Source organism: Ambystoma mexicanum, chromosome 7q (assembly GCF_040938575.1).
Source record: "Ambystoma mexicanum isolate Mex_15411 chromosome 7q, UKY_AmexF1_1, whole genome shotgun sequence".
NCBI lineage: Eukaryota > Metazoa > Chordata > Amphibia > Caudata > Ambystomatidae > Ambystoma > Ambystoma mexicanum.
The window spans coordinates 420260283-420286925 of NC_090941.1; positions in this window are offsets into that span (position 1 = coordinate 420260283).

The window sequence follows — 26643 nt, forward strand, 5'->3', positions numbered from 1 at the left end:
TCGTGGTCAGTGCAATCCTTCTCAAAAGGAAGTTGTTTATATTAGTGTTAAATAGGATGAAAGCACTAACAAAACTAAGTACCAAACTACAAAAGTAATTCAGCATTAAACAGAATGTGAACAAAAATAATTTCTTACATGTTTGTGGTGGTGAATTGAGTCACACAACAACCACAGAACCATATTTTAACGAGGAAGCATACAAACAAAATCAAACAAACACAATTGCCATCCATATCAGTGGATGAGGGTATGAGAAAATCAATACTACCATCATGGAACAAGAAACACTGCTTACAAAACTATCCCCTGGAAACTCAGAATTACCTCTCGATTTAGCAGAACCACACCGTCCAGTATACAAATGGCTGTGCACATCAATGTATGCCATTCCAAACAAAGCTTTCAAATATTTACGTCAGTTCCTCAATCAATTTGTAAAAGGTAATGACAAAAGTAAAATGAAAGTGCTGCAAAATATGGATATTTGTCCAGTGCGGAAATACACAGGACTAAAAGGACATTCATTAGCCTGCATTCTGGGCCTATTTGCAAACATACCTTCCATGATATCAAAAGAATTTCAATACATCATTCCAATGTAAGAAATCTTGTTTATAAAAAATACTATGCAAAAAGTCCAGCTTCAGAATTAGGCAATTTAAATACCACTCTTCTGCAAGGTACACCCAAATACTTACAAGAAGAAATTGACTGTATTCAGAAAAAGTATTTTGGAAGTGAGAGCCACTTACAAAATGCAACAGTTTTAGAACATAGTAGCACCAATTCTCCACATAGCAACCTCCTATTACACACATACAGAAAAGAAATAGTGAAATTTAAATGGTCATCGGCTGAAGTACCAAACCATGTGTGTGTGTGTTGCCGCAGAACGTTTTACAAAAGGAACACAAAAATGTGGACATAGCATACAAAATAAAAGACAATGAAGACTCTAAATGGTTTGAATTAGCTCTGTACCATTTAGCTGAAAACAAATATGAACTAACTGAACGCCTAATATGTTGCAGTTACTATACTACAAAATTAGACAACAACCAAACTCCTTCACATGCTATTACAAATAATTTGGAATTGTTTCCATTGCCAAAAATCCTGCAACAGCTCAATTTGTATGAGAGCATAATAGTTCACACAGTTCACCCATTTCAAGCAATTATACACCTTCATCCAAAAACAGCTAAATTACCTTCATCTGAATTGGTGAAAGGCATTTGTGGCAAAGTAGTTTATTTGCCATTAGATCTAACGGAAAATGTACCCACTCTAGGAGTGGAACGTTCAATAGAGCATTCTTTAATAGTCTTGGTAAATGGAGTACCAACAAAGGACAAAAAAAAAAGGGAACAATGAATGGACTTACACAAAGTTAGAGAAGCATTGCAATATCTAAAAGACAACAATGAGTACTACAAGGAAATAAATATTGATGAAAGCTTAAGGGAAACAACTGAAATAATTCAAGAGCCATCAGAAACGGGACAATTCAAACTTCTGGATCCAGCTACAGTATGCACTCTTTTGGACCATTACACAATTCATCCATTGCATTCCAATGAAAACATAGATGATGCACTAGAAACTTACCAAATGAGACAAACCAAAGGGTCACCAATGAGTATTTGGGAAAAAAGAATAGAAGCATGTGCATTTCCACTGCTATTTCCTACTGGCAAAGGTGGAAGATACGATGATAGACCCACTCAGATTGGGGCATCAGAATACCGCTCATTACGAATGTATTCGCAAGATCCCAGATTTAGACAAAATGTGGAATACTTATTCCACCTACTCTATGAAAGTGAATTCGCAACACTATGTTATGGAGTTGCACACATTCTTAAATGTGGAACCCACTTTCAAAATATGTCAGCTACGCAGTTAATACAAAAAGTACAGGAAAAAGATGAGGTTTTACAATCAAGTATAACACATTTGTTTGCAAACATGTGTGGTACAAAGGAATACTGGTTCAGACGGCACAGAGACGTGCGTTGCATGATCAGAAACCTTGGACCACCGACTTGGTTTGTTAAGCTAAGTTGTGCAGAATATGCATGGGAAGATTTACATGAGTTCCTATGCATAGCAAACAGCAACAAAAACAACACAGATATAGTAACACCTGGAGAACTTTGCTCTCTAGATCCAGTTAATGTCTCAAGATATTTCCATCATCGTTTCATTGCCATGCTACACTTTATTTGCAATAAAACTGTTCCTCCCCTTGGAGAAGTGCAGCACTTCTTTTGGAGAAAAGAACATCAAGCGAGAGGAGCACCACATATTCACATGCTGTTTTGGATCAAAGGTGCACCGAAATTTGGCCATGACAGTGATAGCACTGTTTTGCAGTTTATCCCAAAATATGTCACATGCGAAATCCCTTCACAACAGACACATAGTGAGCAACATGGGCATATTTTACAATTTCAAAGACACAAATGTGGCAAATATTGTCACCACAAATACAAAAACAAAGGTAAATACTACACCAAATGCCGCTTTGGTTTCCCTAGACCAGTTACAGAAACAGGTGAAGTAAACAACTTCATGTCTTCAGTTTGACATAGTGTTAAAGGTAAATCATCTAAGAACACATATTACATAAAAAGAAGGGAAGAATCAAAATATATCAATGATTACAATGCATTCATTGCCCTCTTATGGAATGCAAACATAGATGTGCAGTACATTGCAGAAAATTCAACTGCTGTTGCACAATATGTTACAGCCTACTTAACAAAAGCAGGAGAAACAGAGCTTCAAGACATCTGGGATGACCTAGCATCAGACAAAACATTATCACAGAAATTGTACAGCCTAGGCATAAAAATACTCTCTCATAAAGAATGTGGGGCCTATGAAGCAGCAGATAGTTTAACCGGCACTGCTTTGTATGTAACATCAGACAACATGATATGGCTCATTCTTGGTCCTGCAAAATCTAGAAAAAGAGTGCTAAAATCATATGAGGACATAGAAAGAATTGCCAGAAATGATCCCAACAGCCAAGACATTCTAAAAAACAATTTACTGGACACATACTATCCTAACTGGAGTAGCACTCTGGAAATCATGTGTCTATACCACATAGCTCAAACCTTTGCATACAAAAATAATGTAAAACACGATGAAAGCAAATGTAGATATAGAGTGAGTGATTGTGAAGGGAGCTTAGTGAAACTTACCAAACGAAGCTTAATTAATCATGTAAAATTGTCATTAAAAACTCCTCAACAGAAAGAACTATATTACATGTCTCTGTTACAACTTTTTAAACCATGGAGAAAAGAGGAAGACAAACTAGATAACAATGACTGCTATGAAGATGCTTTCAAAGCAAATTAAAGCACTATCACCGATGTGAACTTTACACAGTACAAAACAATGTTACACAATGAGCAGCAACATGAAGAAGACTTCAGGCCCAACTAGATAGGGACTCTTCCGACAGTAGTCAACCTTCTGTAACAGGAAGTCAACAACCACTAGGACAACCACTAATAGCAAATGAGGCTGACGTAGCTATGGCAGAAGTAGAAAACACCATGTATCAGTATCAAGAAGATACAGAAGACTTAACAGTACAACAAGCAAAACTTAACAACGATCAGCGCATCATTTTTGAAGACATAACAAAACAAATTGTACATAGTGTACAACACAAAAATAAAGAATGTGCCTGCCAAAATTTACAAAAATTACTGCTGTACGTCAGTGGTGAAGCTGGATCAGGGAAAACATTCTTATTCAAAATCATCAGCAAGTTCCTTCAACAATTGACAAACAACAAACTGTCAGCTGTTGTAACGGCCCCCACAGGTTTAGCTGCCTACAACATAGGCGGTGTCACTTTACACCGATTACTACTGCTTCCAGTAGAGCATCAAAATAAATTAGACTACTACAAACTTTCTGCAGAAGCTGCAATGGAATTACGCAGAGTACTGAAACAAATGAAAATGCTACTAATAGATGAAGTGAGCATGGTCTCCAACCTAATGTTGGCTTTGATTCATCTCAGATTGCAAGAAGTACTTAAAAATTACAACGAAGAACTCTTTGCAGGGAAACATATTATCTTTTTCGGAGATCTTCTACAATTGACACCAGTGAAAGGTGAACCGATTTTTAAAACCTTAGGCCACAAACTCTGCCGGAAAACTGTTGGTAGCATAGGTAATGTTAACCTTTGGCAACATTTCCAATAGAGAGAATTAACTGAGCACATGCAGCAATCTGTAGATCTCACTTATGCCAACATCTTAAAAGGTATTAGAGTTGGTGAATTATCACAAGAAGCACAAGTTGTATTGAAAAACCAGCATATACATGCATTTTATGGCGATAATGCATGTGCAACTGATGTTATGGAAGAAATAGCGCACAAAAATGTCAATTGTATGTCCTTAATGCCAACTCTTGCAAGCAGTTTCAAATTCAATGAAACAATGTTAAAGAAAGAAATGCAACCAATAATAGAAACTAGCAGCACAGACAAACTAGACGTACATGGTATGACAGTACCCATGTGTGAGAAAGCGACAACAAGACTAAATAGTTTAGAAAATTCAATCTCCAACACTACTGGTTTGGAAATTATCCTTAAATTGTAGAGTAATGCTTAAACGTAACCTTGACGTTCGATTTCTTGCTCGATTCCTTCTCTTCAAAGACATGTATGTACGTAGAGAGCAATTTTCTCTAACTCTTGCATATGCAGTTACCATTCATAAATCCCAAGATCTTACCCTAGACAAAGTATTGATACATATAGGAAAAACAGTGTTTAAGGAAGGCATGAGCTATGTAGCATTATCAGGCTTACATACACTTGAAGGTCTATTGCTAATAAACTTTGATTCAAGTAAAGTCAAAGCTGATATTCCTTGCATTCTAGAATACAATAGATTGCATACACTGTACACCCCTCATCTGAAACAATACCCTGTTTCAGATAAAGTAGAACGTGGTAAAAGAAAAGTAAATGAAACAGAAATGCAACAGAATTCAAGAGCAAATTCGGCAAAGAAAAGAAAAGAAGCTAAAGTTTCATCAAATACTGCAATCATAGAACAACCTATTAGCAAATGTTATCCAGGGACGTCGTCAAAGAAGCAACCGACAAACCGAAAAATGCACTCATATACAGAACTTGCTGGGCCAATCAAATTTGTAAATGAAAAGTGGGGTAAGTTGCTATGTAAATGTAGCAATGAAAATTCTATTTCAATTGCCACCAATTGTTAATAATATTTACCTGCACAGTACGGACCAAATGTGTTTACAAATGTTAGTGCTGCATAGAAATGCAACAAGAAATCCTGACAACACATGCAGTGTTCATGGAGTAAGGCAACAAATGCACGATTGTGCTTTAATGGTGAGATTCACTATGAACTCACAAGAAGATCCACAAGAATTTATAATGTACATACTATTAGTATTGGAAAACAAAAGCATACCTGTAAATGAAATCTTCCAAATTTCATACATGTGGAAACATACATGCACTCTCTGTAGCAAATTGATACAGGGAGAAATCCCAAATGAGCGATTTGTGTATGTTTCCATGCCAAATTGTGAGAGCATTCCATTTCAGCAACTTGTACAAAATGCAAACCATGGCAGATTATGTACTATTTGCAATTCAGACAATCTCTCCACTTTACTGATACAATCACATAGTACCTACATAATACTTATGCTTCTACGTTATAATGCAGATGGCACCAAAAACAACTGCAAACTGACTGGATTCACACAGGGTCAAGTGTCACTTGGAAAGAAAACCTTTACAACAGTAGCTATAATCTACCACGCAGGAGCTACAACCAATGCAGGTTACTACACTGCATACATTAAAAAGAATTGTGGATGGTTCGAATGTAATGATAGCACCATTTCTCTAAAGTAGAGATTGCCAGCTAATCTAACAAATGCGTATTTAATGTTCTTAAAGCCAACATTTACGAAATAATGTGTACTTCAAGATTTTCAACAAATTATGTGAAAGACTACAAACAGTTAGAATAAACCCACAGGTATCTAAATACCCAAGAGGATGGACGAATGACACAAATAAATGATTACCACAGATCGTTGGAAACAAATGCAGTTAGCATACGCCTACAGGTATCTAATTGTTGTTAAAAATCAGCAGGAAGGCAACAAACATAACATTGATCAGAAAGATGAAGGAAACACGCAAAGGAAAAAGGAAGTAGTAAGTACCATAGTAAACAAAGGTTTTTTTTTAATCCAACAAGGATTTTGTTCCCTAGACATAAGTATTAGAAGAGCATACACAGAAACTGAGCGCAATGCACAGTACACTGGTTTGTAAACTAAATATGAGGGTAAAAAAAGGTAAACTGTCTATTATGCAATGTAGTAAATTTTCAAAAACTGCAAACACTAACACACCTTTTTATTTTATCACAGAAATGGAAAAAGGGATACTTCCGCCAAGTACAATAGCCACTTAAAAATTGTATGTGGATTCTGTACAAAGTAAGGAGTAAGTATATTGGCAGTCATTTTCTACACATGGTAATCTACATGTCTAATCTATGGTACTAATATGCAGCAGTGCCTGTAGGCAGGCTCTTGCATCTTCGGTGAGTAATGTACCACCTACGCCTTACGACCAATGTACAAGGAGTATAGTTCCTATCCACAACCATCGCTGCATATCAACACAATGGTCCTTGTAAATTAGCTACTTATAAATTTACTTTTCGAACCATCGTCTGCAGCCATGAAGCTAAGACACTAGGGCGTCAACACAACTAGTGCATTATACCACACCCATATTGACTTGCAACTCCACTGCTTATGACTTCAGTCTTGGGTGCATCACCTTTGGGCATGCAGTCAACAGTCTGGGTCCTGGCCAGAAACACCACAACATATCGGAACGATGGTGCCTTGTCATTTTACTATGTACACACTTGTACACACTACGCCCTCACCACAACCATCTTAATGATGTTGCATAGTACAAGTGTACCAATAGCTCTGATATGGTGCAGTAGTTTGTAGCCACTGGTGAGTTTGAGGGCATAGCATTATGAATGTATGGGTATAAGTATTTGAAATGCATAGTTACTTACAACTGCAGTGCTTATTACTTAGCTCAAGTACTCTGCATCCTGGCCACTACTACCACACCATATGACATTCATTGTGACATATAACTACACTACGAACAAATGCACTTTTGGGGGCATGGCCTTTGGCCATGCACCCATGATTGCAGCCCCTCCCCAGAGCCGACAGAGTGATGCACTACCACACCATATCGTACACACTGTACCTTGTAAGTACACTACATATAACTGTGCTGTTGGGTGCATGGCCTTTGGCCATGACTCATGACTGCAGACTCTCCCCACAGCCACCAGCCTGATGTTCAATACTAGGGGTGTCTGTGTAGGTCTGAAATGCTGCACTGTTTGTGGGCAGGGCCTAACATTTTAGGTGTATTGCCATACATTTCAATATATGGTTGTGAAGTGGCTTATAACTCCAATGCTTACCAGTTTCCTGTTGGGTTCATGGTTGGGTGTATGGCATACAGCCTGCAACCATGCACTCAAAAGTACACATCTTGTCCACAACACCACACTACATGAAACCCATGTGGGCTTGTAAGTGAAAAGATTATAGCTTTGTTGTTGGGGACATGGCCTTCAGCCTTGCACGCAAGAGTGCACACACTCCCCACAACCAGGCAATCGATAGGCATTAGTAAGAGGGTATCCATGGGTGTGACATGCTGAAGTATTTGTGGGCAGGGCCTAGAGTTTTGGAAGTAAGGCCATGCATCCAAGACTCTAGGCCCTGGCCACAACCACCGTAGCATGTGACACCCATGGCGGCATACTAAAGAATATAATAATAGCCGTATGAAAAAGTAATGCAATCACGGCATGTTGTCAATTTTAATGTTTGCTGCCACTACGCGGGTCCTTACAACAGTTTCAAGTTCCCTGTGCACTGGAGGGACTGAAATAGTGGCCTTATTGGACCCCTCATTTTCTGTGCATGCAAGGTGGCGATAGGAAATACATCATAAAGAGATTATAACTGTGTTATTGGGTGCATGAATCTTCGGCCATGCAACCAAGAGTGCAGGGTCTCTCCACAACCACCTCAGTGATGTGTGGTAGTGGGTGTTTTTCTATAGGTGTGGTATCCTTCAGTGCTTCTGGTCAGAGGCTTCACTCCTAGCTGTATGTCCATAGATCTTACATGGGATATGTGTGCAGTGGCTTCCACGTCTAGTACTTATAACTTTGGACTTGGGTGCATGGACTTTGGCCATGCACCCAACATGGTACACACTCCCCATAATTTGCCAATCGAAACGCAATACTACGGATATATCCATTGGTGCAACATGCTGCGGTGGTTGTGGCCAGGCCCTATAGTCTTTTAAGGGAGGCCTTCGGCCAACGGCCATTCATCCAAGACTCTAGGCCCTCGCCACAACCACTGTAGCATGTGACACCCATGGCGGCATACTAATGAATATAATAATAACATCGGAAAAAGTAATGCAATCACGGCATGTTGTCAATTTCAATGTTGACTACCACTACGCGTGTGTTTTCAACAGTTAGAAGTTTCCTGTCCACTGCATGGACTGAAGTGCTTTCGTTATTACACCCCACATTTTCTGTGCGTACAAGGTGTCCATAGAAACTACAGCATGAAGACCGACCCCCAGAACAAATGCATTGATCACCCATGTCTTATTGTCTGAACCTTTCCCAATGCTCTGTGACACAGCAAAATAGTTTTATAAATAGAGCATGTGTACGCTGGTTGTTGCTCCGCTTTCAGCGGATCCAAGATGTCAGGCGCATCCAAACAATCTGACGCAGAACACTTCCCACAGCAGCCAATGGGCAGAGACGTTGCGTGTCCGCGGTCATGACGCCAGCCCCTTAGCCAACCGGTATATTGTCCGTGGACCGAACAGGGAAGTCTGACCGCGAAGCGGACATAGATATCACTAATTTTTTCAGACCTACTTTTTGATAATTTCAAAGAAAAGCACTGCACGGAAGGTCACCAAATGTACAAAAGCACGCTTTCGGGACCAAGCCGCTGCCCCTGCGGCAAATTTGGTGAAAATCCATCCAGCGATTTGAAATGTAGTCGTGCGCCAAGTTTTTCCCCCATTCAGTTTATGTGAAAAAAAAGACGTTTTGGGACCTCCCCTATAACTTTTGCCACCCTGGACCAAACATCTCCAAACTTTGCAAAATAATTCAGAGTGGCCCATATACTTCTTTTGCAAGGTTTGGTGAGGATTCGTCCAGCGGGAGCAAAGTTATAAGCCACCCAAAAAGTGCTCTTCCTATGGAAACAGCAACTTAACCATAACTACACAGCCACTACCGTGGCCGTGTAATATCAAATGTATCAAATAACTTACCAAATACCTTTATATATATCCTCTTCTTTCTTCCATAATATCAACTCTGAAACAAAATAAAATGTAGTTCATAATAAAATAAAAAACATTTTTTTTTCATATTGGTACTAAGTGACTACTGATTGTATTCCTCGTACACAACCACTAACAGGTTGGATTCATTAACCATACTGTGCTCGATGGACCCGAGCCGGCCCATAGGACTGGGGATTTCCAAACAGCACTTTAAGATGAGCGGCAGCACCCTTGAGATGGATGGTGATGCAGATTTGTCCTCTTGCACCTAATCAATAATGACAACTAGTTTTGCAAAGGGAGCCCATTTAATGACAAGTAAATAAACAGGGAGCAACGGCTCGATCTTCCTTCTCGCTTCAACTCCAATTAGTTTCAGAAAAAACATAGTATTTATACCAAAAACTCATCATCAATGACGTGTAACTCTCAAAACTTAGCATGCAACTTGATTGGTTCTAGGAAAGCAACTTTAATATAGGCACTATGTGTGTATATGATAACGAGGAGAGGGAATTGGATAAACAATGTCAGGTGGGGCAACTAAGCCCTTCCTTCAAAATGGCTACTGTAAACATCACTAGAAGTACAACGTCTCATTGGTTCTACTAACTATAGGACCCTAGATTACATGGCCCACTATGATTGGGTTGGCATCAACCCCACTCATACTTTTCCACTTGCTTAGCAGTGTGCAGAATAGCCAGCCAGGTGCAAGGAGTTTGTCTGCACCCCCAGCTTCCCTCAAATTATTGCAACAATCAATCATCACTTCAGTGGTCATGTGTCAATTATTTCTTTGTGCTTGGCCTCGAGTCTGCTTCTTGGTCAGGGAAAGTTAAGGTATCTGTGCATGGCAAAGGTCCATGTGTAGGTGTCAAAGTTTCATCCCTTCCTGCTGGTCTGGTCACATGATTCCGACACTGTGAAATTGTCGTATTCTTCATGCAATTTTGTGTATTTATTTAATTCTGCCAGTCGTCTACCTTCTGTGGATTATCTTGACCTTTCTGAACAGGATACTCTGTTCTTCTTTCTCTCAATTGTATCCACTGTCAGTCTATTTCAGCTGATACGACCTTGGCTTTAATTCTCGATTTGTCTGTTGCAAAACTCTCCTCTTGGGACTTTCAGTAACCTTTGATTGATTCTACTATTGTGCATAGTGGAAGTATACTTATATAAAGTGCTCCTTGAGGTAGATATTTGTATAGGTGGCATTTGCTGCAATCTATCTTACTACTAAGCATAAGCAAGCCCCATGATTTCTGTGCTCTTTGCGGATACTTTGCATATGTACACGTTTAAACTAATTGAACATCTTCATCGCTCATATGGCATAATTTCTGACATCTTGACATCAATTATTTAACATTAGGCTCAGGATGTCACTTATCCATGGTGTTTTGTCTCTTTTCATCATTCACAGGTCGTCATATCTTCTATATGTGAGTCAGTCAGCGTTCTTATGATGTCACCATTCATCTTCCTTTAGTATCTTTTTAGCTTCTTCGGGTATTGAATTCTGACAATCGTCATTCTGTCTCACTTGTCGATATGGTTTTCTCTTAATTGGTACCTGGCTGTCCAGGTTTTCTTAGGTGTCTGTATTTCAACAGTTGCTGTTCTTCTGATAGGTGCTGAACAGAGCCCAACTGCAGCTCTCTGCTGGTTTATTTGCTCATCATACGTCACATATTTCAGCATGAACATTCCTAGTACTTCAAAATAGGCGGTTGGAGTGTGAATCGAGCTTGGCGCCTCCTATACAATACTATTGAAGAAAAAAACTTTTGGTTTTTCCTTGAATTTCAAAGGTTTTGTTGCAATGTATTGCTCACCTTAATGTCCCTGCAAAGGCAAAGGAGGTGAAAGGCCCAATCGGTTTGAAAATCACATTCAAATGGCTATGTGCCTTCACACATCTTTTTATGGGTCAATCACATCGTCTGCTGGTTACTTGTGTTGCCTCCTCAACAAATGCACCAATGGCACACCGGATTCATGAACATGTCTACACCCATGCCATTGCCATAAACCGTGCATGCAATATCACCCAACAAAAAGCCAAAATGTAATCACGCGGCTACACATCCCTGTGCCCCACACTGCAACCAATCATATCAACCGCTATGTCCTTGCATCTGTGCGTCATTGTCATCTGTGCTTACGGACTGTCCAATCGCACATGCAGATCAATTGACGTGGCTATGCCAATGCCTTATGACAATATCGCAGATACTACACTGTCCAAGCAGCGGGCGTGGAAGTATGTAGCTGCAAATAATAACCACACCCACTAAAAAGAAGTTTACATTTATCATTTTTTCTGTACTTGCTAGTGAAATTTGATCTGAGTAACTGCAAGAACTTTTGGCACTTTGCCTTTTAAAATCCTTATCCTTTTTGCCCACTTTCCCCTTAATCCTATTTCCCGCTGTCTTGTGATTTGTTCACTTGTGTATTTTGTTAACTTTTTTTTTTCCTTTTTTTAAAAACCTTTTCATTTTTTGCAGCATTTTCTTTTTTGCGTTTTCTTTTTTAAGGTTTCCCTTTTCCCTTTCTGCTTAGACATTCCAACATGTCTGAACATGAGAGCACGAGTAGTGACAACGTCATCATTTGGGTTGACAATCCATCACCACATAGGAACTAGCAGCCAGGAATGAAAAAAAACAGAAGACAGCTGGCACTTCTTCAAAGTGAAGGAACACTGTGCAAGAAAAGATGCAGAGGAGGTACTCTGCACCTTCTGTAACAAGACTGTATGCCGTGGGCCTACTGATGTTCCATCTCAAGGCCTAGGAACATCAATAATGATAAACCATCTAGTGCAAGTTCATTGGGATGAGGTGAATGATGAGTATAGAAAAGCACACAAACATCATAAAAAGGAAAATGCATGCACATTCCTTGTATAGAAGGTGAGCAGCACCACCTGTAGAACCTCCATCCACCAGTGCATCAACAACTCCAACTGGAAATGAAGCCTCTACATCAGCAGTGGTATCCACTACACAGACTCCTCTGTTACTGACACCCAATATTACCATGATGCAAGTCATAGGTAAAAAATGCTGCAAGTGGGTAGTCAAGGAAGGTGCCAAATTTAACAAATGGCATAAGTTAATTGCACAACACCAGATTACCTGTCATTGTTAGTTTTTTTAAAGTGCCAATGTCCCCCTTTTTTTTTAAAAAAAGTAAAAAAATCCATAAAAATAATTGTTTTTTAATTTTAATTCCTATTGTTATGTGTTTCATCCTTATGTGTTCTCCTCCCATTTATTACACCCCCTCGTTCGATCCCCCAAAACAATCCTTTTAAGGGACACCTTTTAAGTTATAAAAATAAATAAAAATGAACATAAACTTCAAAAGTATATTACAATACATATTCAAACCCCTGAATTTCTTTTATGTAACTGCGGTTACAATGTTAACAGGGGAAACAGTATAGCCATGAATAAAAGCAACCCAGTTGTTGCTAGCCTTAGCCGCGCAAGCAAAAAACAGCAATTCTTTGAATAAATGCTGTAGCCATAGCTATACAAAATCATATTTAAAAAATATACAACTTTGTAACTACACATATGTGCATTACACACACACACACACACACATATATCAAATGTATCAAATAACTTACCAAATACCTTTATTTATATTCTCTTCTGTCTTCCATAATATCAACTCTGAAACAAAATAAAATGTAGTTCATAATAAAATATATATATATATTTTTCATATTGGTACTAAGTGATTACTGATTGTATTCCTCGTACACAACCACTAGCAGGTTGGATTCATTAACCATACTGTGCTCCATGGACCCGAGCCGGCCCATAGGACTGGGGATTTCCAAACAGCACTTTAAGATGAGCAGCAGCACCCTTGAGATGGATGGGGATGCAGATTCGTACTCTTGCACCAAATCAATAATGACAACTCATTTTGCAAAGGGAGCCCATTTAATGACAAGTAAATAAACGGGGTGAAACAGCTCGATCTTCCTTCTCGCTTCAACTCCAATTAATTTATTTAAAAACATAGTATTTATACCAAAAACTCATCATCAATGACGTGTAACTCTCAAAACTTAGCATGCAACTTGATTGGTTCTAGGAAGGTAACTTTAATATAGGTACTATATGTGTATATGATAACGAGGAGAGGTAATTGGATAAACAATGTCAGGTGGGGCAACTAAGCCCTTCCTTCAAAATGTCTACTAAACATCAATAAAAGTACAACGTCTCATTGGTTCTACTAAGAATAGGACCCTAGATTACTAGGTCCACTATGATTGGGTTGGCATCAACCCCACTCATACTTTTCCACTTGCTTAGCAGCATGCAGACTAGCCGGACAGGTACAGGGAGTTTTTCTGCACCCCCAGCTTCCCACAAATTATTGCTACAATCAATCATCACTTCAGTGGTCATGTGTCAATTATTTATTTGTGCTTGATCTCGAGTCTGCTTCTTGGTCTGGAAAAGTTAAGGCATCTGTGCATGGCAAAGGTCCATGCATAGGTGTGAAAGTTTCATCCCTTCCTGCTGGTCTGGTCACATGATTCCGACACCAGGAAATTATCTTATTCTTCCTGCAATTTCGTGTATTTGATTGAATTCTGTCAGTCGCCTGACATCTGTGGCGTATTTTGACCTTTCTGAACAGGATACTCTGTTCTTCTTTCACTTAATTGTATCCACTATCGGTCTATTTCAGCTGATACGACCTTGGCTTCTTGGCATGGTTACTTTCGTCTGGGTTTCTCTCCGTCTTTAAATCTCGATTTATTTGCTGCAAAACTCTCCTCTTGAGACCTTCAGTAACCTTTGATTGATTCTACTCTTGTGCATAGTGAAAGTATACTTATATAAAGTGCTCCTTGAGGTAGATATCTGTATAGGTGGTATTTGCCACAATCTATATTACTACTACGCATAAGCAAGCCTCATGATTTCTGTGCTCCTTGCAGTTACTTTGCATATGTACACGTTTAAGCTAACTTAACATCTTCATCACTCATATGACATACTTTCTGACATCTTGACATCAATTATTTCACTTTATGCTCAGGATGTCACTTATCCACAGTGTTTTGTCTCTTTTCATCATTCTCTGGTCGTCATATCTTCTATATGTGAATCAGTCTGGGTTCTCATGATGTCACTATTCATTTTCCTTTAATGTCTTTTTAGCTTCTTCGGTATTGTATTCTGACAATCGTCATTCTGTCTCACGTGTCGATATGGTTTTCTCTTAATTGGTATCTTACTGTCCAGGTTTTCTTAGGTGTTGGTACTTCAGCAGTTGCTGTTCTTCTGATAGTTACTGGACAGAGCCCAACTGCGGCTCTCTACTGTTTATTTTGTTCGTCATACGTCACATATTTCAGCAGGAACGTTCCTGGTACTTCAAAATGGGCGGTTGGAGTGTGATTCGAGCTTGGCACCTCCTATACAATACTATTGAGGAAAAAAAACTTCTTGTTGGGGAAAAAAACTTCTATTTAGTTATTTTAAATATCTACCAATCGTTATATATGCATATACACATTATACTCTAACATAACATGTACAATAAAAATGTCAACAATTTTATAAAATAAAAACATTATCAATAAAACAGCCTTTACAAAATAACACTTTCAAAAAGTAATAACTTCTACAGTGTAATATCAGAAAATAAAATCCAATATTATCACCTTAACTATACTAACCATTTACGTAACTATGAACTTGGTTTTGCATCAACAAATTCTAAAAAGAAATGCAGACGCACAGAGAATGTTCTGATCTTCGTCCAGGACGATATGGCCAGGCTGGTGGACCCCAGTGGGGTGGGCGCCCTGATTCTACTTGATCTATCAGCGGCCTTCGACGCTGTTGACCACCCCATCCTGTTGTCCTGTCTTGCACAGATGGGTATATCTGGTCAAGTACTGGAATGGTTCACCTCGTTGCTGGCAGATCACACTCAGACTCTCTCCATGCTTCCTTTTCTATCTACTCCATGCCCTTTTACCTGTGGAGTGCCGCAGGGTTCCTCCTTATCCCAGATTCTTTTTAACATGTATATTTGTGCATTAGTCGGTCTCATCCACACCTTCAACGTCAGGTGTTATTGGTATACCGACGACACTCAGATTCTGATTTGTTTAGATCTAGATCAGGCTGAGATGGCGCCGTGCGTGCAAGACGGCCGTGGGCAGGTGGATGAACCACAATTGGCTCAAATTGAATGGAGATAAGACTGAGGTTCTGGTGGTGGGGTGTCCTCTGATCCGTCACTTTGGGTGTCTTCTTTCTGGCCAGCATCCTTGGGCAACCTTCCTACTCCCACAGTGAAGGTAAAGAACCTAGGTGTTATGCTAACAGCTTCTCTTTCCATGGAGAGTCAGGTTGCTACTGTATGTCAAACTGGTCATCGCAGCTGACAATAATAAGAACATGCTGCCTCTAATATCTGAACATCTTCGTCCCCCGGTTGTAGCTGCCCTTATTCTATCACGGCTAGATTATTGTATTTCTCTATATTTAGCCCAACCGAGGGGCATCATCCAGAGACTACAGCGCCTACAAAATCTGGCAGCTTGAGTAGCTACTGGTTTCCCCTATGGAGCACATATCTCCCCTGTTCTGCACCTCCTCCACTGGCTGTCAGTGTATCAGGGTATTAGATTCAAAGCTTTTTGTATCGTCCATTGGGCGATACACAATTTGGGAGCAGAGTTTTTGCATGCCAAGTTTGTGGACTATCTCCCTAGCCGCCAGCTTCGCTCGACCACTGCCGATCTGCTTGTGGTACCACCATATAAACACGCAAGGATAGGAGGTTGCTCTTTCTCCATGGATGCTGCTATTGCATGGAACGAGCTGCCACCTCATATAAAGAAATTGCCTGGCCATATAGCTTTTAGGAAAGCGATAAAGACCTTTCTCTCCTAAATCAGTCCTTGTTGGCTTTACCCCTTTTATGGACAGTTTGCCTTCTCTCCAGCGCCAAGATGCCCATAGGCGACCGTCTGCGCTTAAGAAATTCCAAAATAATAATAATAACAATATGTTACAATGTTGTACAAACATCATTTAATATTATAAGACAACAAATGTACAGATTACTTCACGCAAACTTCATCAGGAAACCAGGACATATAACCAATCTATGTCTTCAGTTTTACAAATAAAACAATAATGAATACATGCCAACAGTGTAACATTATTCTGAGTATTATCTTTTTTAAAGTATAGTCTTGCCTATATTACAAATAATAGGTAGACAATAACAACTGTTGTGAGTAAACATATTAACGCATAGCAAAAACGACACTAATAAACTAACAGATGCCATTTCCATACTTATTACAAAATCTGTGTGCGTCATTTGTTTGGCCACCTACACAAATGCAAATTTCATAATGACATTTCATATTATATACATAATTTTTTAAAACATGTTAAAGTTTCAAATGATTATAGGAACTTCTGTTAGCACTGATACTTTTAGCAGTGTGGAATACCTTTTTTTTACTATATCAAAATTAATTCTAAAATATAAAAATTATATCTACATTGCCATTTCATAACATCTTTCATAATTTGGTGTGCGTCCCTTTTCTGGTCACCTCCACATCTAAGAAGATACTGACAATTTTCTTAAACCTACCATATGAAATGAAAAAACAGGCACAGTTTAATGACTACACATATTATATAACATTTCTAAAACTTCACACTGCATTTAGAACATATTTATAAATGTAACAAACTAACCCTTTTAGTATGATATTTTCATTTTGTATTACAATTATAACACTGTTTTGAAATGGTTGTGTACATACTTAAATTCACCACCTATACACAGAATAAATAAACACAATATATCTAAATTCTTCCTTAAATCTGTAATTAGTAGTAGCACCTCATTTATTTTTTCAAACATTACACTGTGTCTGTTTTTATATCCACAACCTACTGTTTAATTGTTTCAGATGTAAACAGTCATAATCCTTCTACACTCCCTCACACTCAAATGAATGTCCATGGAACCATTTTAGTAACCTAGTACGTATAGGGAACACTTGTACATGTTAAATATACAGAGGGTAATTCATAGAATTTCGCAGAAAAGTGTCGCAGGCGGCTGGCGCAGAGTGTCCGCGTGCGATTGACTGCGCCAGGCACGTGCGCTAAAACCGATTTCCGTGCACAGCGTATTCATGGATTTTAGGCTCCCAAACCAGCCGTGGCGCAGAGAATCGCAGCGACCCTGCAGCAGCACCAGTAACGCCCCCAAGAACGCCCTTGCGCAAGGAAAAGCCATAAAAATCGCTAAATCATCGCAAAGGGCTGCGCTAACCCTGGACCAGTTCACCTGGCTGGCAAACAGCAAACGCCAAGCGGGGAACGTGTATTTCAGGGGTGCGCGGGAAGTTCCACACGCGATTGGCCCCGTGCAAGCAGGGTACGTGTATTTCAGGGGTGCGCGGGAAGTTCCACAAGCGATTTCAGCAGGGTACGTGCATTTCAGGGGTTTGCGGGAAGTTCCACACGCGAATGGGCCAGTGCGAGCAGGGTACGTGTATTCCATGGGTGCCCGGGAAGTTCCACACGCGATTTCATCAGGGTACATGTATTTCAGGGGTGCGCGGGAAGTTCCACACGCGAATGGGCCAGTGCGAGCAGGGTACGTGTATTCCATGGGTGCGCGGGAAGTTCCACACGCGATTTCATCAGGGTACGTGTATTTCAGGGGTGCGCGGGAAGTTCCACACGCTATTGTCCCAGTGCGAGCAGGGTACGTGTATTTGAGGGGTGCGCGGGAAGTTCCACACGTGATTGGCCCCGTGCAAGCAGGGTACGTGTATTTCAGGGGTGCGTGGGAAGTTCCACACGCGATTGGCCCCGTGCAAGCAGGGTACGTGTATTTCAGGGGTGCGCGGTAAGTTCCACACACAAATTCAGCAGGGTACGTGTATTCCAGGGGTGCGCGGGAAGTGCCACACGCAAATACAGCAGGGTACGTGTATTTCAGGGGTGCGCGGGAAGTTGCACACGCGATTTCAGCAGGGTATGTGTATTTCAGGGGTTCTGGGGAGTACTACACGTGAATTGGCCGTGTGGGTCCTCCCAGGTGTACGCTCCACAACCTCCACGGCCCCTGCAGGCAGCCCACACCACGGGGGACTACCCTGCACCCCTGCTCATGTCCCGCAGGCAGCCCATCCACCATGGGCATGCCCCCCAGCCAACCCACATGTCACCTTGCACTACTGATCGCCTATGCATGTCTCCCACCACCCCCACCCCCCAGCCACCATGGGCAGCCTCCACCAGGCCCAAACTCATGTCTCCCACCACCCCCACCCCCCAGCAGTGCAGGGGCAGCCTCCACCAGGCCCCCACTCATGTCTCCCACCACCCTCACCCCCCAGCAGTGCAGGGGCAGCCTCCACCAGGCCCCCACTCATGTCTCCCACCACCCCCACCCCCCAGGAGTGCAGGGGCACCCTCCACCAGGCCCCCACTCATGTCCCCTATCACCACCACCCCCCAGCCACCAGGGACAGCCTCCACCAGGCCCCCACTCATGTCTCCCACCACCCCCACCACCCAGCCACCAGGGGCAGCCTCCACCAGGCCCCCACTCATGTCTCCCACCACCCCCACCCCCCAGCCACCAGAGGCAGCCTCCACCAGGCCCCCACTCATGTCTCCCACCACCCCCACCCCCCAGCAGTGCAGGGGCAGCCTCCACCAGACCCCCACTCATGTCTCCCACCACCCCCACCCCCCAGCAGTGCATGGGCAGCCTCCACCAGGCCCCCACTCATGTCTCCCACCACCCCCACCCCCCAGCAGTGCAGGGGCAGCCTCCACCAGGCCCACACTCATGTCTCCCACCACCCCCACCCCCAGCCACCAGGGGCACCCTCCACCAGGCCCCCACTCATGTCTCCCACCACCCCCCAGCAGTGCAGGGGCACCCTCCACCAGGCCCCCACTCATGTCTACCACCACCCCCACCCCCCAGCAGTGCAGGGGCAGCTTCCACCAGGCCCCCACTCATGTCTCCCACCACCCCCACCCCCCAGCAGTGCATGGGCAGCCTCCACCAGGCCCCCACTCATGTCTCCCACCACCCCCACCCCCCAGCAGTGCAGGGGCAGCCTCCACCAGGCCCACACTCATGTCTCCCACCGCCCCCACCCCCCAGCCACCAGGGGCAGCCTCCACCAGGCCCCCACTCATGTCTCCCACCACCCCCACCCCCCAGCAGTGCAGGGGCAGCCTCCACCAGGCCCCCACTCATGTCTCCCACCACCCCCACCCCCAGCAGTGCAGGGGCACCCTCCACCAGGCCCCCACTCATGTCTCCCACCCACCCCCACCACCCAGCCACCATGGGCACCCTCCACCAGGCCCCCACTCATTTCCCCCACCACCCCACCCCCCCAGCAGTGCAGGGGCAGCCTCCACCAGGCCCCCACTCATGTCTCCCACCCACCCCCACCCCCCAGCCACCATGGGCACCCTCCACCAGGCCCCCACTCATGTCTCCCACCACCCCCACCCCCCAGCAGTGCTGGGGCACCTGCCAGCAGGCCCCCACTCATGTCCAACTCATGTACCCCTGCACCCCCACCCCCCAGCATTGTGGGGCACCCTCCACCAGGCCCCCACTCATGTCCCCTATCACCCCCATCCCCAGCAGTGAAGGGGCAGCCCCCACCAGGCCCCCACTCATGTCTATCACCACCCCCAGCCACCAGGGGCACCCTCCACCAGGCCCCCACTCATGTCCCCTATCACCACCACCCCCCAGCCACCAGGGGCAGCCTCCACCAGGCCCCCACTCATGTCTCCGACCACCCCCACCCCCCAGCAGTGCATGGGCAGCCTCCACCAGGCCCACACTCATGTCTCCCACCACCCCCACCCCCAGCCACAAGGGGCAGCCTCCACCAGGCCCCCACTCATGTCTCCCACCACCCCCACCCCCCAGCAGTGCAGGGGCAGCCTCCACCAGGCCCCCACTCATGTCTCCCACCACCCCCACCCCCCAGCAGTGCAGGGGCACCCTCCACCAGGCCCCCACTCATGTCTCCCACCACCCCCACCCCCCAGCCACCATGGGCACCCTCCACCAGGCCCCCACTCATGTCTCCCACCACCCCCACCTCCCAGCAGTGCAGGGGCACCCTCCACCAGGCCCCCACTCATGTCCCCTATCCCCACCACCCCCCAGCCACCAGGGGCAGCCTCCACCAGGCCCCAACTCATGTCTCCCACCACCCCCACCCCCCAGCCACCAGGGGCAGCCTCCACCAGGCCCCCACTCATGTCTCCCACCACCCCCACCCCCCAGCCACCAGGGGCAGCCTCCACCAGGCCCCCACTCATGTCTCCCACCACCCCCACCCCCCCAGCAGTGCAGGGGCAGCCTCCACCAGGCCCCCACTCATGTCTCCCACCGCCCCCACCCCCCAGCAGTGCATGGGCAGCCTCCACCAGGCCCCCACTCATGTCTCCCACCACCCCCACCCCCAGCAGTGCAGGGGCAGCCTCCACCAGGCCCACACTCATGTCTCCCACCACTCCCACCCCCCAGCCACCAGGGGCAGCCTCCACCAGGCCCCCACTCATGTCTCCCACCACCCCCCCCCCCAGCAGTGCATGGGCAGCCTCCACCAGGCCCCCACTCATGTCTCCCACCACCCCCACCCCCCAGCAGTGCAGGGGCAGCCTCCACCAGGCTCCCACTCATGTCTCCCACCACCCCCACCCCCCAGCAGTGCAGGGGCACCCTCCACCAGGCCCCCACTCATGTCTACCACCACCCCCACCCCCCAGCAGTGCAGGGGCAGCCTCCACCAGGCCCCCACTCATGTCTCCCACCACCCCCACCCCCAAGCAGTGCATGGGCAGCCTCCACCAGGCCCCCACTCATGTCTCCCACCACCCCCACCCCCCAGCAGTGCAGGGGCAGCCTCCACCAGGCCCACACTCATGTCTCCCACCACCCCCACCCCCCAGCCACCAGGGGCAGCCTCCACCAGGCCCCCACTCATGTCTCCCACCACCCCCACCCCCCAGCAGTGCAGGGGCAGCCTCCACCAGGCCCCCGCTCATGTCTCCCACCACCCCCACCGCCCAGCAGTGCAGGGGCACCCTCCACCAGGCCCCCACTCATGTCTCCCACCCACCCCCACCCCCCAGCCACCATGGGCACACTCCACCAGGCCCCAACTCATGTCTCCCACCACCCCCACCCCCCAGCAGGGCAGGGGCACCCTCCACCAGGCCCCCACTCATGTCTCCCACCCACCCCCACCCCCCAGCCACCATGGGCACCCTCCACCAGGCCCCCACTATTGTCTCCCACCACCCCCACCCCCAGCAGTGCAGGGGCACCTGCCAGCAGGCCCCCACTCATGTCCAACTCATGTACCCCTGCACCCCCACCCCCCAGCATTGTGGGGCACCCTCCACCAGGCCCCCACTCATGTCCCCTATCACCCCCACCCCCAGCAGTGCAGGGGCAGCCCCCACCAGGCCCCCACTCATGTCTCCCACCACCCCCACCCCCCAGCCACCAGGGGCACCCTCCACCAGGCCCCCACTCATGTCTCCCACCACCCCCACCCCCCAGCACTGTGGGGCACCTGCCAGCAGGCCCCCACCCATGTCCAACTCATGTTCCCCACTACCCCCACCCCCAGCACTGTGGGGCACCTGCCAGCAGGCCCCCACTCATGTCCAACTCATGTACCCCTGCACCCCCACCCCCCAGCACTGTGGGGCACCTGCCAGCAGGCCCCCACTCATGTCCAACTCATGTACCCCTGCACCCCCACCCCCCAGCATTGTGGGGCACCCTCCACCAGGCCCCCACTCATGTCCCCTATCCCCCCCACCCCCAGCAGTGCAGGGGCAGCCCCCACCAGGCCCCCACTCATGTCTCCCACCACCCCCACCCCCCAGCCACCATGGGCAGCCTCCACCAGGTCCTCACAATCCCCAATCATGTGCGTTATGGTCAGCCTCCACAGCCAAAAAGCCCTACCAAGTAACCCATTCACCCACATGGAAATAGAAATTGCATGTTACACCCCCAATATTCATAAAGCAAATGAACCCATGTCCGTCACACACAATGGTTGCAATTGAATGGGAAAACACCCAACTTGAAATGCATGAAACCAATGAGATGATACCACACAGTGAAGTATGAAAACAAAATTGTATTAAAAAAAAAGAATGGAAATGAAATGAAACAAACTACAATGGCAAAGGTAAAAAAGAGAAGCGGCATGTCCGTCTAAAAAAAATAAAAATACAAATCCAAATCCAAAAAAATGTTGTCCAAAGTCACATCAAAAATCAAATCAATCCAATGGAGAACTATGTACAAAACATCCAAGGGTCCATGAGCCCAACTGAACAAAGGAAACCTACAAAAAACCCTAACTAAAATGCAACTATATACAAAAAGTCGAGCAGTGTCCGTCGACTCCAAATCATAATAAGAAACAAAGGAAACCTAAAACTAAAGAACTATATACAAAGGCGGCGGGCAAGTCCAGCGGCTCACTCCGTGGTGTTCCGGGCCAGGGCATCATCGAACTCCTGTTCGATGTCCCGGAGGCGGTCCTGTTCCATGGCCCCGAGGGTCCGCAGGGACGACGCCGTGTCCTCCTCCAACCCCCTGCGGATTGCCTCGAGGCACTCGGCCCGCCTCAGGGCCCTCCACATGGAGTTCTCCGCCCTGACCATTGTGAGCCGCGCCTCTTCCGCCCGCCGCCGCTCCGCACCTATGGCGTGGCCCAACCGCTGCCACTCTCTCTCCTGGGTCCTCCGGCCGATGCCTGCCCCTCCGATGTCGAAGGCCCCAAGCCTTCATGGCTCCCACCATGTTGCTGCTGCTGCTCTGCCTCTGCCCGTGCACTGCCTCCTGCTGCCTGCACATCCTCCGCCGACTGGGGTGCAGTTGTTGATGTGGCCACCCCTGCTGGACCTCCGACTCCCTACTGTGGCAGGGATGCCTCCTCCACCAGCCTGGCCGCACCGTCAGAGGCAGCTCCAAAGGGCACCCAGGTGACTGATGGGTGGGAAGATGGCACAGAGGACGACTGGCGCGTAGGGGGTCCAGTTGAGGAGGGGGTCCGAGCAAGCCCCATCGGACGGAGGAATCCGTCCTGGGTGACCTGTCCCAGCAGGCTGAAGTGGTCAACGAGCCATTCGAGATGACGTGCAGTCTCTCCATGAAAAGACTGCAGGTCACCTCGCATGGCCCGTTGATGCAACGCCACACCAGCCAGGACAGGCTCAGCCCGGACCTGGATGGCCACGTCCGCAGGCAGAGGAAGGCCAGTTGACGTCAGCTCATCCCCTGCCTGAAAACGGGTCTGAACGTAGGCATCCCTGCTGGTGCAAGATGATGCAGGGACAGGATCGGGGACAGGATTGCACACAGGCACCTCCGCGGCGGCCTGTGCTGCCTCCTGTCCCTGGTCCTGCACTGCACCACTAGCACCAGTGGGATCCCCACCTCCAGACCCCGTCTCTGGTGCTTGCACGGCCTCCTCCTCCACCAAACCCCCCACCAACCTGGATGACTCTGTGCCATCTTCCCCTGTTGGGCCCTGTGGGGTCCCAGCGGGACGCGGCACCAGACTCTTCACTCCCCGACGAGATGACAACACGGGAGGGGAGCCGGGCCTTGCGTCTCCGGCTGGCGGTCGGATCCCCGCCGCTGTGCTCCACAGCACCTTCTCCGCCCTCTTCATCAGTTGACGCAGCAGACAGGGAGAAACAAAACACAGGCATCAGGGCACTGTAAAATGGACACATACACACATGACAGTTGCACATGAGTGGCATTGGCAAACCTCAGACATATCATCACAATCCCCAACACACGTCATTACAACCCGCACACATGAGCCATACCACAGCCATATCGCAACTGCCACCACCATCCCTACACATACAACTGCATGAGCAGCCAAAGGGGAGCCAGACATCACATGCAACACAGGAAGTGCACCATACATGTACACACACCACCACACTTGCATGCATGTGTACACCTCTGCCAAGTGTCGCACTGTTCAGACGGGTATCCATGTCACTGCCAATCAGGCTTCCACATACCGCTGTCACATGCATCCATGTTGCATCACTGTTGCACCCTTGTCAAATACACACACATGCACATGTACACAGTGCTCATACATGCAGCCGAAAACAACATACATGCGTGACATCACGGACATGTCTACTTACATACACATTCATCCAAACATGTGTGCACGCACAACTGCATTTGGCATGCAAGCCTACACACACAAGCACCATCCATGTCTCACACACTACAGCCCTCGCATGTGTCAGCCCCACTGCCCTGTACACCCCCACCCATACTCGACCCCATACAAACAGATGTGCAACCTGCACAATACCGAATAATCACCACACGCACTGCTCACAATCAGGATGCATGTACACTCACCGCTCGACTCCAGACGGGTCTGCTTCTCTAGGACCTGGACGTGGAGCGCTGTGGATATGCGTTCCAGGACCCTCATCTGTTCTTCCGACAAGTGGCCCCGGCGCCCCTTGGCATCTGCTGCCTTCAAGAGGCGCCGGGCCTTGTTCAGGGTCCTGGACCTGAAGTCCTCCCAGCGCTTCCTGACATGTTGTAAGTCCCGGACTGCCACCCTCTCCGCGTTGATGGCAGTCACGATGTCAGTCCAGATCCGAGTCCGTCCTTCCTTGTCGGCGCGGGAACTTCCAAAGAGGGCATCATACTGCCCCAGGACTTGCTCCACCAGGACACCAACTTCGGTGGAACTGAAGCTGGTGCCCCTCTGCCTCTCTGGCCGGGGGTTGTCAGTGGTCACAGATGGTGTTTGCCCCGACATGACAACCCCAGAGGCAGGAGTGGGTGGGCAACTGGGTCCTGGGGCTGGGCTGTGGAGCGATGGAATCCCGGTCGGGAGTCTTCAGTTCCAGCAGGGGTGGTCACAGCAACAGCACCCCTGGCTGATGTGCAGGCAGCAAATGGCAGTGCACGTGGGCAGCAGGCAGTCAGGCAGCAGCAGATGGCAGATGAGAGCGTGCTCGGGGCTCTGGGGGGCAGTAGTTCGGCCTTCTGGGCAGGAGCGTGGTCTTCCGTGTGCTTACGCGTGGCCAGCTTGGTACGGAGTGATTTGGCACGTGAAAATCCTGCACGTCAGCGTGAAAATCGAGGAAAGGCCCTTAGCGCGTAAGCGCGTCAGCACGCATACGCAATTCTATTGGACCAAAGGCCCTCAGCGCGTAAACACGTCAGCACGCATACGCGATTCTATTGGACCAAAGGCCCTCAGCGCGTAAACGCGTCAGCACGCATACGCGATTCTATTGGACCAAAGGCCCTCAGCGCGTAAGCGCGTCTGTGACGTGACCCGCACGGGTGTTTCCCACACAGCACGTGATGACAGAGCACACGTGGAAAGACTGCACGTCAGAGTGTCATCGCGTGTAATTGGACAAAAGTGCGCGTACACGCGATTGGCCTATGTACGTGTATATCAGGGGTGCGTGGGCACTTACACATGCAAGTACGTCAGCGCACCTGTATCCCGGGGTGCGCAGGAATATCCACACGCTATTGGACTGGGTACTGGATTTCAGGGGTGCGCGGGTCACACGCTCGCCTACAACACGCGCAACGCATGAATTTGCGCGCTGACAAAATAACAAGCTCAGACCCAGGATGAACATACCGTTCCTAGCAGCAGTGGGCGTGGGCTACCAAAGGAGGAGGAGGAGGATAGTCAGGGCCAGAATATTCACACCCAGAACCAGCCTTTTCGGGATGCCTGATGACCAGGTGCGTGGGAGGTACAGGTTTCCACCACACATTATACTGGACCTGGTGAGTTAGTGGGAGGATGACCTCACATCACCCACCATGTGCTCCCAAGCACTCAGCCCCCTGGAGAAGGTCCTCAATGTATTGCACTTCTTAGCCACTGGATCATTTCAGCGGACAAGTGCCATTGTGGGTGGTGTATCACAGGCCACCCAGTCACGCTGCCTACACCAGGTCTTGAACATCATCACTGCACGCCCATCAGTCCGCAGGCACATATACCT